At 39.2% G+C, this 13,920-nt stretch overlaps 1 pseudogene; it reads right to left on the bottom strand.

Annotated features, from left to right (window-relative positions):
* Window positions 1-2,352: 2,352 nt before the first annotated feature.
* On the bottom strand, window positions 2,353-3,173 carry LOC143411742 (large ribosomal subunit protein eL6 pseudogene; annotated as a pseudogene).
* Between the last annotated feature and the right edge of the window lie 10,747 nt (window positions 3,174-13,920).

Here is a 13,920-nt window from a genome sequence, read left to right as displayed (position 1 = left end):
AAGACATACAGTTTATTTGCACATTCTTTGATTTGCAAATGCTGATTTTATTTAAGTTCCTAGATAATTTTGAATTGTCTTTTAATTAACACTTTATTGAAGGGCTTATTATTCTCTTTTGAGCATTTCCTAAGCTCACGTGTTTAATGCCTGTCTTCATAAGCCTGTACCTATACCTTGCAGAAATGATATCCATCCTAAAATATTTAGAAAGTTTACAAATCATATAGTGTTGTTTTTTGTTTTATTTGAGGGATAATAATCCTCATAGGAATTCTATACAAGCTGAGTTCATTGAGAATAGTAGCAAAATTCCCCTTGATTAAGTTTGGTAAAGGTGAGAATATTCTGAACCTGGTTCCCATGGTCTGGGAGTGACATACTAGACATCATTAACTGAGTCATGAAACTCCCTAGAAGACATACCAGGCAGTAACTTGACAATGTAAGTATAATGTAGTTCCAATAAGTTGTTACCACGTAATTCAGCCATGGACGGCAGTAGTGATGGAACTGTCCACCAAGAGGACTGTTGGTTAGGAAGATGACCAACACACGAAATATAACTTCTTATCTTTGAACATGTAGTACACCCTGAGTTCAACTATTCAGTATCCCATTGCAACATTCTCCTGTTTTTAATGGAAGGAGGATGCGCTTGCCAAAACTGTCTAATCATCCATCGGGTGCTTTCTATGATGGTGGAGAGCAACAAAGTGCAATTGTGGTTTGCTGGATATTGGATTTAGGATTTACCCTGCTGTTATACCCTCAGCCTTGCTGGTAAGAACAAAAGGAAGCTCTGGTCTGCTCTAGACACTCTTGATTTTCCCAAGAGAGGACGTGCTGGGGGGATTAAAGCCTCACTGTCTATGTCATCCTCGGCATCATTGTCATTTGAAAAAGACTCTGTCATTGGTTGGAAGACATTCTAGACATTTCTTCACCAAAAACACATTTCTGCCTGTTTGGCTGAGGGTGTCAGGAATCTGTGTGAGAAATCAGAGGCAGGATCTAGATTTTAGCCCTGGGGCCATTCCCATGTCAGGCTGCCCAAGCCATCCATCTCACACACACGTGTCCCTGCCATCCAGATGATGTGTTGTGCAAAATGTTCATCATCACAGGAAAACTCAGCTCAGCTTAAATTCATGGCTTAGTTTCCAAGATTTTAGTTACCAATAGTAAACTGTGGTCCAAAAATAGAGTATAAGAGCACAGGATATTTAAAGAGAGAGAACGTTCACATAATTTTATTACAATATTGCTATATTGTTTGTATTGTGCCTAATTTATAAATTAAACTTTGTCATAAGATTAGAAGTATAGGAAAAAGATAGTTTATAGAAAACTCAGTATTATCTATGGTCTCAGGCATCACTAGGGATCTTGGATACATCCCCCATGGATAAGGAAGACTACCATATATAGTGAGAGCAATTTATTTAAAATGGAGTATATGACTGTGGTCCCTGTGTGTTATAAATATCATATAAAAACACATATGAACATGAAAATGTTGGAGCCAGATGTGGTAGTACAAGTCTGTAATCCCAGTGACTTGGGAGGCTGGGGCAGGAGGATTGCATGTTTGAGGCCAGCCTCAGTGTCTTAGTGAGGTCCTAACCTATTTTCTGAGACCCTGTCTCAGAATAAGAAACTAAAAAGAGCTAGATAAGTAGCTCAGTGGTAAAGCAACCTGGGTTCAATTCCTGGTACCAAAGTAATATCAAGAGACATAGAACTATAGTATTCATTTTAATAATAATTGTTTCTTATTAATATTGGCTTATGTTTATGTAATCAAAACATGCAATAGATAAAAATCATTCATGCTACCACCATTACAGTATAAAGTCTTCAGGTATTTCCAATTTGCTTTTTGAATGCATATAAATTATTTACAGTAGTAATTCTTTTTTCTTAGGTAACACTGCATTTCAAACATCTTTTTCTACAAATATTCAGTTCAAAAATTAATTTTTAATGTATGTTTTTCTATATGAATGAACCAAAGCATATTTTATGCTATGAGGCTGGGACAAAATATAAAGGGAGGTTCACATACTGTGTACTTACACACTTAAAAGTTATAAATTGAATGAACAAATCATTAAATAAAATATGTTTTGTTCTCATACCTTGACAATTATGTGGTTGCAATGGAAGTTTTGAAAAAAAATGAAGAAAAATTATGATTTTGTATGAGTGGATGTCATTTAAAAAAAACCCAAATGACAGAACTTATTATTTTGTACTATTATCACATTCGGGAAAATGGGATGCTAATATCATTAAGTTTTTTTTTTTCCAAAATGCATCAGTTATTTAATTAGGTTCTTGGTAAGAAATTTAGAACATCAATTTGTGAAGATAAATTCCATTTGTTAGAGCAAAAACAGATCTAATGGAGCCCGGAGCTTAGGAATAGCTTTGGTTTGGGGTAAAATTTGTGAGTCCACAGCTTTCTGTTGGACCTTGCGCTGCCCTGTAATTTTATATCTCTCTTTCTCTGTGTTGAATACATTACCTTCCTGGTGTCTGGGTTTCCGCAACGTCTTCTTGAGTTAAGCATCAGTGAGGTGCTTTGGGATTTTTAGGTTGCTGATATCCATCTTTGTGGAGGTGGACAACAGATTTCTGGTGTATTTTACCCAGAGGAACTCGACTCAGGGAAAGAGGTCCCATCATAGTAGAGGCCACTGCTCAGCAGCTTTAGGAAAACCACTTTTGCCTCTGTGGCCCCCCGGGGAGGATGACCCAGATGGTCCCAGGAGTGATGCTGGCTTGCTGTTTTCTCACATGCTATCTGGGGGGTTTGCCATGGATCAATAGCTTTTGTGGCACATCTACAGCTGGATGGTATCTAGGCATTTTGCGAAGCTTTCCCACCCTGGTACCACTATTCTTGTCACCACTGACTGGTTTGTGACAGTAGCAAGAAATTTCTCCTCCTTTTTTCCAACCTGGAACTTAGCAGCTGAGTACTTCTTCTTGTACATGGCTTTTCAGGACTCTGTAGCAGATTGGGGGTTTCAGCTACAGTGGGGCTTCCCTTCCTGGGGTTTCTTAGCCTTAGGGTCTCCCTTTTTAATCTTGCCAACAGCCTCAGCCTTCTTGGCTCTAGGTCTCTTCTCCTTAGTGTCCAGCTTCTCAGCCTTCTCACCTGCCATCTTGCAAGATGGGAAAGAGAACTAAGTACCTGGCTTCTGGTCTGTATTCAATGATTGGCATGTCTCATTAAGTTTTGATTTAATAAAAAATCCAAAGTTCTTGGGATTTTATCTTACCAGTTAAGAACTTGGACTAGATGAAGATATTTTTCTTGCTCATTTTTCGTGCATCGATCAGTCATTGAATCTTCATTAAATAAGCAAATTACCATGTCCTGCTGATGAACTCTATGTGGCTCATTCTCTAGAAGCCTCTTTGCCTTCATTTTAGCATTTAAAAAATATTTTTTTAAACCTTTAAAACTTTTTAACCTTTTTCTTTCCTGACTTTTTCTTTCATAATCTCTATTTCTAAAACAATCTTCATTTATTCTTAATCATCTAGAGAATTAGAAAATATGATTTATCCAAAGTATGCAAAACATAAATCTATTTTCATAAAAAATATAAAATAAATTTTTCAAAATTATCATCTTCACTAAAATATTCAGTTATGCAGTAAGATAAAAAGCAGAATACTGATTACAATTCATGATATCAAAGTCTTGAATAAAATTATTATTAATAAAACTGCAATTTTAATATTTTGAAGTTTTACTTCTCATTAAATACTTTTATGAAAAGAAATTTTTTTTTACAAAAATTGTCTAATTGTCAGTGTAAAAAATAAGTATTAAGCTTCATGCATGCAGTGTCTAGATATTGACCTATACAAATTAAAGAAAAATATGAATGGTTTAGCATTGTGAAATAGTCCTTAGCCACCATTCAAACTGGTGAATCTGAGGCTAATCTGTGAGTATCTGTAGAACAGGGGTCAGCCGCTTATGGCCTGCGTAGCAGAACTGTCCTGCCACCTGTGTGTGTGAATAGAATCCGACTGGAAGACAGCCAGCCCTGATCATTTTGTTTTTACTGCCTTCACACTACATCAGTAGATTTGCCGTGACCAGAGATTGTGTGACCCACAGAGCCTAAAATATTCACTATGTCCTCATGGTGGCCAGGAAGCAAAACAGAGGGAAATAAGAAGCCAGGATTCCAATATCACCTTCAAGGAAGCACACCCAGTGAGCTTTCAGAGAACAGTTTGCTTCCTTCTTTTGAACCATGAATTAGAACATGAAGAAAGGCAAGAAAATTTAAATCTTGACCTTACTGGGAGATGGAACTTTTCATGTAAATGCTATGCTTCAAATAAGTGTTCCTCAAAGACCTGTGTGCTGAAGGTTTGGTCCCAGCCATTGGTATTTTGGGAGGTAGAAGAAACCTTTAGAAGGTGAAGGACTTTAGCTCACTGGGCGTACTTCCTTGAAGGTGATATTGGAATCCTGGCTTCTTATTTCTCTCTCTTTTACTTCCTGGCCACCATGAGGTGACAAGTTCCTCTTCCATGCTCTCTTGCCATGATATACTGTGTTATCACAGACCTCAGCAATGTAGCCAAGGGATAGTGGACTAAAACCCACAAAACGCTGAGCCAAAATAGAGGTGTCCTCTGAAAGCAGGATGGTGCTTCCATTTCAGGGCCACCTGACAAGGGCTGTACAGATGTGCTTTCCTGGGTTCTGCTTGGTGTTAATGGCCAGGCGAGATACTCAGGGTTAGAGACCCTGTTGTGTCCATGTTGAGGGAAGGACCCGGTGTGACAAAGGTGCCCACACATGGCATTTATCTTGGGTATTTGTGATTTTCAAGGACATCTGATGTAGATGGAGGTAAGAGCAGTAACCAATATTTGATTCACTAAGTCACTTGTATTTTAATCTGAATATTGCTCACAAGTCAATAATTTCACAGTGCCAGAAATTAGAGGTGGGTATTGGATCTGGAATAGTCCAAAAATGGGAGAAGCTTTATCATTTTAATCATTTGAAAACATCTTAAAGATATCTGGGCTTCGGGTATTTTAAAAATAAAATAACTCTATAATGATCTTGGTATTATTTTTCCCCTAATATTGGTAAACTGAGGCCAGATATGTAGTTTGAGGCCAGTGGAACACAACAAAATGAACTGTTTCATAAAGAAAGCAAATATCACTCAATGGTCGGATGAGCCAGGTACCTAGGATACATTGAAAGGAATCCTCAGGTTTTCATTTTGAGAAACAATCTGAGTGCCTGCTCTCTCAAAATGAAAAAGAAATTGTAAAATAGAAAGAATTCAAATTAATAGTTGAGAGAAATATTAAACCCATTAGGACTATAGCAATAAGAGCTATAGAAAAAAATTGAATGGGCTATAATGTACAAATATGGAAATAGCAATCTCCTGTGTTAATTTGCATCTCATAATGGGATATAGACATTACGCTCATTAATGTTGCCACAAATAAAAGCACCATCCTATGTTTTCATAATGCTTATTTCGTGCAGAAATTATCTCACCTTCCTGAACTTATTTGATTCTCATACAAATATGTGAGAAAGTACAAACAAAGAACCTAAGTTGCAAAACAGTAAACATTTGTCCAAAGTCAGAAGACTTCCATGTGGCCAAAATGCAACGCAAATTTAGGTGCTCTTATCCCATTTACCATTTTCTTTCCATGATCCCAAAGCTTCCTTTGAAAATAAAATAGTGGGTGAACTTTGTGTCTTGCATACAAACAACTATATTAGACAGAAAAGTCACATTAACACTGATTTCAAGTGTTAATGGTGAATTCCAGCATATAATTTATTGCTTTATTACTCAGGAGAACTTACAAATTTCACAAGACACAGTTTGAGCTTGGGGATATTCAAACTACACACACAGAATGACTATTGAGGAATATTGGCTTAGGTCAAACCGATTTTGGATACTGCTTTGCATCCTAGGTCTGCACAAAGCTATTTCTGGAGAGTGAAGATGGCAGAGGGGTCCACACTCTGGGTGGGGGAAACGCCAACCTTTAGAGTCACAGAAGTCACAGGTATGAGAATGAATGGCATCTCTGATAAGTGACCCTGCTGTTCTTCCAAGAGACTTACCCACAGAAAAGAGTCAGCATTATTATTCCACAAGTAATTGGTTCCTGAAAAGTCTTTCTACGTTACTTTAGTAGGTGGCCCATGCAAGAAGTCAGCTAAAATCTTGCATGTTCAGCACCAGGCAGCATTTCAACCACCAAAGTTTCAGAATAAGCAGTGTGTATTTGGGAGTAGAGCATTTTAATGTTCAGAAACCCCAGGTGATCTTAATTTCTCCAAAGTCCAGTTTTAACTAGTTCTGAAAACCAACCACTTAAGTTCATTTTACCTTCTGCCCCAAGGTGTTGTGAAACTGAAATATTAACGTCAAAGCTTCTTGTTGATACCGTACCCTCTGAGAGCTGCAGGGTATTAGAGAATGGATTTTCAAAACCTCTGATGTTCACTTAGTTCCTGTCTTAGGAGAGAAAGTGTACGTTGAAAAGGTAATCTTTTAAAACTTATTTTATATTTTTATTTTATGACTTTAAAAAATATATAAACAATATATTCAATTTGAATGCACATCCATATTGAATGCACACCTTATGCTTTATCTTAGCATTTTATAAAAAAATAAATAATAGAAGTAAAATAATTTGGATACAACTACAGCCTCAAATCCTTATCTTAATCCCTTCCCCATGTACCATCCCCAAGAAAACCACTATAGAAACAGGTGTGAGCATTTCCTTAAATGATATTATCCTTTTACTTTATGTATGTATATATCCAAGGAAATATATACAGTTTTATTTTGTGTGATGAAAGCATACAGAGTATATGTAGCCTGCTTTTTAAAGGAAAAATACTAGCATTTTGGGGGGTGGGGTGGGCATTAAAATAGATTCATTTATATTATTTTCTTTAACTGTTCTATGGGAAGAGCATCATGTGAATATAAAATTTTATTTTTCCTGTCTGAAGTTGATGGGCATTGAGATGATTTTTAATTTTTAAATCTTAGCAAAATTAATGCAGCAAAATTTCTGATAACTCCATAGACACCTGAAAGGTCTTCCTAGTCCACTGTTTTTCAAACTGTCATCCATTAATGAGTCATGAAATCAAGTTAATAGATTGTAACTAACATAAAAATTAAGATTATGAATTGTATATTATATAAATAATAAACTGTGTATTATAAAGGTGTTTTGTTAAATGGTTCTTTCTGTTAAATGTGTGGCGGGGGCACACACATGTGCACACGGACTGGGCCATGATGTAAAATGAATTTCTCGCTGAGAGTCATAGGGAAAAGGTCAGAAGCTACCACTCAGGGGCATGTGTTACTAGTCCCAGTGCGGGTCACAGAGCATCTGCCCCTTCAACCTTACTGATTATTGTCAATTGCTCTTAAAAGTGACTGCATCTTGTTTGTGAGTTTTCTTCTTATTTTATGACATTCTGGCCATGGACTTTTGTGACCAGGTTTCCTAATTGTAATTGTAATTGGCTTTTCCTGATTACTAATGAGGCCGGGAACAGGTCAGTTCTAAGTGTTGGAGACACATGGGGAGAGAGGTTACATTTTTATTTTAGCACAGCATTGGATTCCCATAGACAAATAACCTCAGCAAGTGGAAATAGAAGATAGAATCCTTACGGCCTGATCGGGAAGAAGGGAGATAAGAAATATCTCACATTTTGGTATCTGATGTTAAGGACTTCCGTCTTAGAAGAGGACTGGAACTTCTGATGTTCTCTGCTGCCCAGTACATGATGGATGACTCTTGGAGCAGAGGGCGGAGGTGCAGATGCCCTTGGCAGCCCCCGTTTTACATACATGAGTGAACTGTGCTGTGTGTTCCACGTTTGCATATCCAGCATACAGGGGGGTTCTTCACGGCTTCAGAAAATTATTCTCTATCTGATTTTTCTTGAGTCAGACTGTCCTCTCAGTCCGCCTCTTATTTTTCACTTTTGATGACTAATGCTCATGCAGAAAGCTGACAGAGCAGTGGGGACATGCTGGTTGGGTTGCACCCTGCGGAGGGCATGGCTCCGCACAGAGGGGCAGCTGCAACTTGGTTCTGGGGGACTTGTGTTTTGTGAGAATGTGAATCAATATTGTAGATACTTTAATGCATTTCCAAAGAGAAGGTGAAACTATTAAATTTAGTTTAATTTTGTGAAATCTCTTGATTTAGTTTTTTAAAATACTGAGTCATGTTTTTAAAAACATAGTTTGGGCCAAATGAATCATGTTTGAATTTACCCTGTGGCCCACTAATTTGCCTTCTCTGTGTTAAGGGAACAGAACTATGACTACATCTTGTGACCCAGTTTGACATTTTGCTTGCTTCCTCCTTGGTACATAACTGGGTGTTGAAGGAGCTGAATTATGTTCCTCTGTTTTTATTTCTTAGCACCTAATGCAGTGCTTGTTATGTAGTAGGCTTCTAATAAATATGTGTTAGAACGAATAAGCAAATGATGAGACCATAGCTTCTATCTTCCTTTAGAATTGAAAATCTTAGAAAAACATAGTTACCCTTGGCTAGTTTCATGTTATTTTCTCAGGAAGGATAGCAAGAGGAAATTTCTGCTGCACAAGACTTCCACACATCACACCCTGACAGTTTTACTGTTCACCAAAATGCCACATAGCTAATTCATGATTTATAAAGAAAGCTCAGCACATTAATAGATTAGATAGTTGGTAGAATGAATAATAAATGGCAAAGCTACATGTACAAAGAAAATATGCATAGCTCTTGGAAAATCCTATAACGAGGGCTGGCGCATCTGGAGCCTCCGCTTCCCTAGGGGAAATGTGAGGGCTGAGTGATAATCCTTCAGTCATAAAAGGAGAAAATGAAGTTCCATATGGGCGTTTGATCAAGCCCAGGAAATTGCAGTGCGGAGGAAATTCTAGACAATTAACACTTCCGCACTTAGCCCAGTAGGCAGCCCGATTGGATTGGTGGCAGCAGGATGTTATTGAAAATGTTAGTGTTGAGTGGGTTGAAATTTGACTCACAACCCTTTCCAGCCCTAGTGGTCAAGATATTGCATTTATTTTAAGTTTCTGGATCCTAAAACCAATCCAGAGTCGTCCCCAGTTCTTTCTTCCTTATCCTAAGATCCCTCCATGAGGACCTCATCTTCTAACTGGCCAGCCTCTAAATGCTCCTGTCATTGACTTGTCAGCCTCCTACCCTGGAGCCCTACTACATGACAAGCCCTGTTAGTCCTCTCCTCTGACACCCACAGGACTTCTTCAGGCAGTTTTCTCATTTGGGAGTTTTAGTCCCCAAGCCCAGCCTCACCACCGTCCCCTCCAGCCTCTTAGTTTTGCTTCTCCTTCACTTTCTGTACCAGTTCGTGTGAAAGGACCACATGAGTGTCACAGAGGTGAGCCATTCAGGATTCCATCTCTGCTGGAGCTCAGGTGAAGGGGGAGGAGATTATACTGTGTTGTCACCCCAGGGGAGGCTGCAGCAGGCACTGGCAGCTGGGGAAGCCTGGGCTTGTTCGAAGGGTCAAAGATGACCTCCTGGGTGGTGGCGTAGCTGTCTGGAAGCCTGGGTAAAGAGTTAGATGAAACGCGACCTTGGCATGTTCCAGGAGGAGGGCCCAGTTGGAGCAAAGGAAGAGAAGCAGGAGGCCTGGTGTTGTCTGAGGACCACAGTCTGATTACTCAATCAGCATGACGACATTGAGGGGGACCCAGTCAGGAGCATGTGGAGGGTGCCAATGAGCTTGGCCTTCATGGTGTGTGTAGGGCAGCTGCTGAAGGATTTTAAGCTGGAGACAGATGTGGAAAGAATTGTGATTCAGTGCATTTGGGTGCATTTTGGAGGATGGACCAGAGGGAGGACAAGAAACAAAGGAGGTCAGTTGCAAGCCTACTGTGATAGTCCGGGAGAGGGATGCTGAGGCGCAGAATAAAGTCGGTGGAAATGCAGGAGCAAGAGATAGGAGAGAGCGGATGTGCAGTCAGGACTGCAGGTGCATGCCTGTAATCCCAGCTATCTGGGAGACTAGGCAGGAAGATCAGGAGTTAGAGGACAGCCTGGGTAACTTAGCAACACCCTGTTCCAAAAAAAAGAAGAGAGAGTAGGTACGAGAGTAGGCACACAAAGAGAAAGAGAAGCAAAGCTAAGAAGCTGGAGGGGATGGTGGTGGGACTGAGTTTGGGGACTAAAAACTCCTGGATGAGAACATTTAGAAGTTAGAGTAAGCAGGACATTTTTGTAGCACAAGAGGAATGTGAATATCTATTTGACTACTGTGAGGGAATAATCAAGTGATACTACACACATCCGAGGGCATATGATTAGCTGTTAGTAGTAATAAGGAGGTTTTATGTGGACCAGAAGGGGCAGATTTCCAAGATATTGGAAGTGGCTTGGGTAGGTAGGTATAAAATAATCTGTATGTTTTGCTAATCCAGATGATAAAGAAATATGCATAGGCTAATTCTTAAAGGATGTATGGGTTGCCTTTGTGAAATACAGGTAGTTAGGAGGAGGGAAGGTGGGGGGGACTTGGACTTTATTACATGTGCTTTCCCCTTTGAACGTTGTCCACGGACATATATGATACACTCTTAAAAACATATTGCTGTGGATTTGGTGAGAGGACTGAGGAAGAGAAGTTGAGTTACACCTAACCTCAGGTTTACAAATGCAGGTGAGGGAGCAGGTATATCCGGTTGTCTGTGGGTGGAGGAGGGGGGAGGGGATGATGAGTCAGCTGAACTTACTTTTCCTCATAGTAGATTTAAGTGGTTTTGATCAATGAATCCCATTATCATGTCTCTTTTTCACTTGAAGCCATCCGGTGTTGTAAAATATTTCAATTCAACCGGCTTTTATTTAGACCAATTTGGAGAATAGGAATTTTAGCTTAGTCAAAAAGAAAGACGTGATAGAAAAAATATATGCGGTTCTTTAACTTGGCAGAGAATTTTAACAGGAATAGGACAGAAGACAGCCACCAGATCTGTTCTTTCAGCTACAGTGACAGAGCCACCAATCCATCCCCCAACTTTCCATTTAGGCACTGGCTGCACTTACCTCTTGCCTGGCCCCATCCTTCCTGGGGTTCTGCCTTTGTCCCATGGGGCCACCACCCTGAAGTTCTTAGCTAGTCTGTGATTCCACAGTGCAGGAGGGGAGCATCTGCAAAAAAGCAGTGCTAGCTGGAAGAGATGACCCTGGGCAGACCTAGGGCAGGGCTGACTGGCTGCTGTAGAGGTTCTGGGTGCAAAATATGTTGGTATTGGTGGCTTAGGTGTCTCCATGCTTATCGTTCACATTTCCTGGAATTCTACACCATCCTTTGGGTTAATAGTCAATGTTTTAAAGATGCAAGTGTTTTTGAATAGATCACAGTGAGGCACATTTCATGGTATAGATGGCTTCCATGGGGGTAAAATTGGAATATTGATTGGATCAGGGGATCCTGCAGCTCTGGGGTTCAGTAAATCAAATTTCTGGCATTGGAATTAAGAAGCCCAAGAGTTGGGTAATTTGGGACCCCAACCAGTTTGGGGGGAAAAGTGAAGACCTGGGTAGGAGAGCCATGGCATGAGGCACAGAATAATTCTGAGAGTGAAGAGCTGGGAGATGGACTTTTAGAGCAGAGGAAGCTTGCTAGACAAGAAGCTTGGTAGACATTTTGTCCAAGGCTAACAGCCTTCTGAGAAGAAGGAAAGGAAAATCTTAATGACCAGAGCTCAGCAATTATTATAATTCATTGTTGATAGATTCAATTTAGTTGGGGAAATTAACCTAGAAACTTAAACTCCGTGTGTGTGTGTGTGTGTGTGTGTGTGTATGTGTGTGTGTGTATGCATGTGTATCTACTTATTTAATAGGATAATATTTTCTTAGCTCCCCGCAACTTACTTCTAAATCTTGTAATATATAGGTTATGTGGTAATTGGTTTCTTTATTTGCTTTCTATTATGCAGTTATTTGACTGAACAGAATTTTGTAAAAGACATTTATATACTGTTATAGCTTCACATGTACATGAATTATCACAATGTTATTTTGTTATGTTATCAGTGAGGATAAAAGCCTTTATTGCAACCAAAATAAAAAATTTTAAAAAATTCCTTTCTTGGGTGCAGAAAGAGAAACTAAAAGATAACTTAAAAGACCAGTAGTATACTAATCAGTTGTTTTTTTGAGTTGGTGGAGTTTAGGGTTTATTATTTTTTAAATGGGAAATTGAAACCTTATTAACTTAAAAAATATCAACTTTGCCTGTTTAATGTTTTGGGCTTAAAAATACTAATTATGAAACCTAATATGTCTCAGTATCACATTTTTTTCTCCAGATGTAATATAGTTGCTATCTCTTTCCTAGACTATCACAGCCTTCTGCAAGAGATTCATAACCCAGCAATGGTCTTGAAGATGGAAAAATGACTTCCAAATCACAGTCTTGCACAAAGTGCAGTGGCATTGGTCCTTGAAAGAATTTCTCTGTCAAATTAAAAAAAAAACTATATATTTTTTTTCTATTACATTTTATTGCCACATGTGCATTTCAACTTTTTTTTTTTTTTTTAAATTCAGCCTTGACATTCATTAGAGCGTATTAAGAACATAGCAAGTTAAGTGAAATAGGCAAATGTCAAAGATACCTACTGGTGAAAGTTTCCCCATAGTTTGAAGATTTTCTTACATCAGAATGTTTCTGGTCTTACCCAACAATTTTGACAAAGATTAAATAGATTGAACCCTGACTTCTCACTTTGTAGACACAATGCTGATTAGTGAACAGAATAGAGTATCTAAAGACACAGCCTCAGAAATGCACAGTCTGACTGCTAGATTAAACAACATAGAACAAAGAGTTTAAAGGTCCTTTACTGGAGGAGAATGGGAAGGGGGCAACATTTATGCATCTGTTTCCTCCTTAAAATGTAGAAATCATATAGCTGGCTTTATATGTGTCACAGTGTCACATGGGAAGAGGAAAAGGAATTTAGTGTGAATTCTTACAGCATTTTATCTGCCCCAGCAGACACACCTTTCTCATTGGGGAACTCGACCAAGGTAGTGATCTCTTACATCTCTTAGAAATTACTGGGATATGATGGTTTACAGTGTGTCTTAAAATAGAGACTACAATGTATTACAGGTATGCACATCCTGTGAAGTGTAATTCCTTATGATAATTTTCTTTTGTTAAAAGCTGACAGCCTGTTTCTAGGTCTCAGTGACCTAGTGGGCTCCATTCAGGGCTCTCTGGCCTTATGACTTCCCTTCTTGTGACTGATCAGTGGAGTCTGCACCATCTGCCTAGGTCCTTACCAGGGATGCTATCAAAGCTGCTGGGTTCTGACGACCACAATCACTTGACAACAGCCACTCAGTGTGGCTCCTTTCCTGGAACCTTCCACCTCATTTCACTCAGTATGACCTTTCCAGAGTGAACCGCCTATGCTTTGGGCTCTGGTCAGTGTGGCAAGTCTCTCCTTCTGCTATTCCTCGAAGGCATTTGTGATCTCTGGGCCTGGGCTCTGCAAGGAGTGCTGGTGAACATTTTAGGATGACTTCTGGATTCCACGTGGTGTTGTTAAGAAGCTGAGGGTTGAAGGAAAGTTGAATGAAGAGAGACTTGTTTGAGGCAGGTGGTGTGACCAACCATAGTTGGGGACTTAAAACTCTTTGTCACGTGCTCTGCATTGAGATCGGTGGTTTCCATGACCAAGTTGCTGTGACGTTTATTTATGCTTATAAATTTAACGAGAAAGCCACCTAATTAGTGCTTTCCTATTCTTTTTTTTTAAAAAAAACTCATTATTATATAAACAGGTATTGTCA

This window comes from Callospermophilus lateralis, chromosome 12 (assembly GCF_048772815.1).
Source record: "Callospermophilus lateralis isolate mCalLat2 chromosome 12, mCalLat2.hap1, whole genome shotgun sequence".
NCBI lineage: Eukaryota > Metazoa > Chordata > Mammalia > Rodentia > Sciuridae > Callospermophilus > Callospermophilus lateralis.
This window is presented reverse-complemented; position numbering and strand designations above follow the sequence as displayed.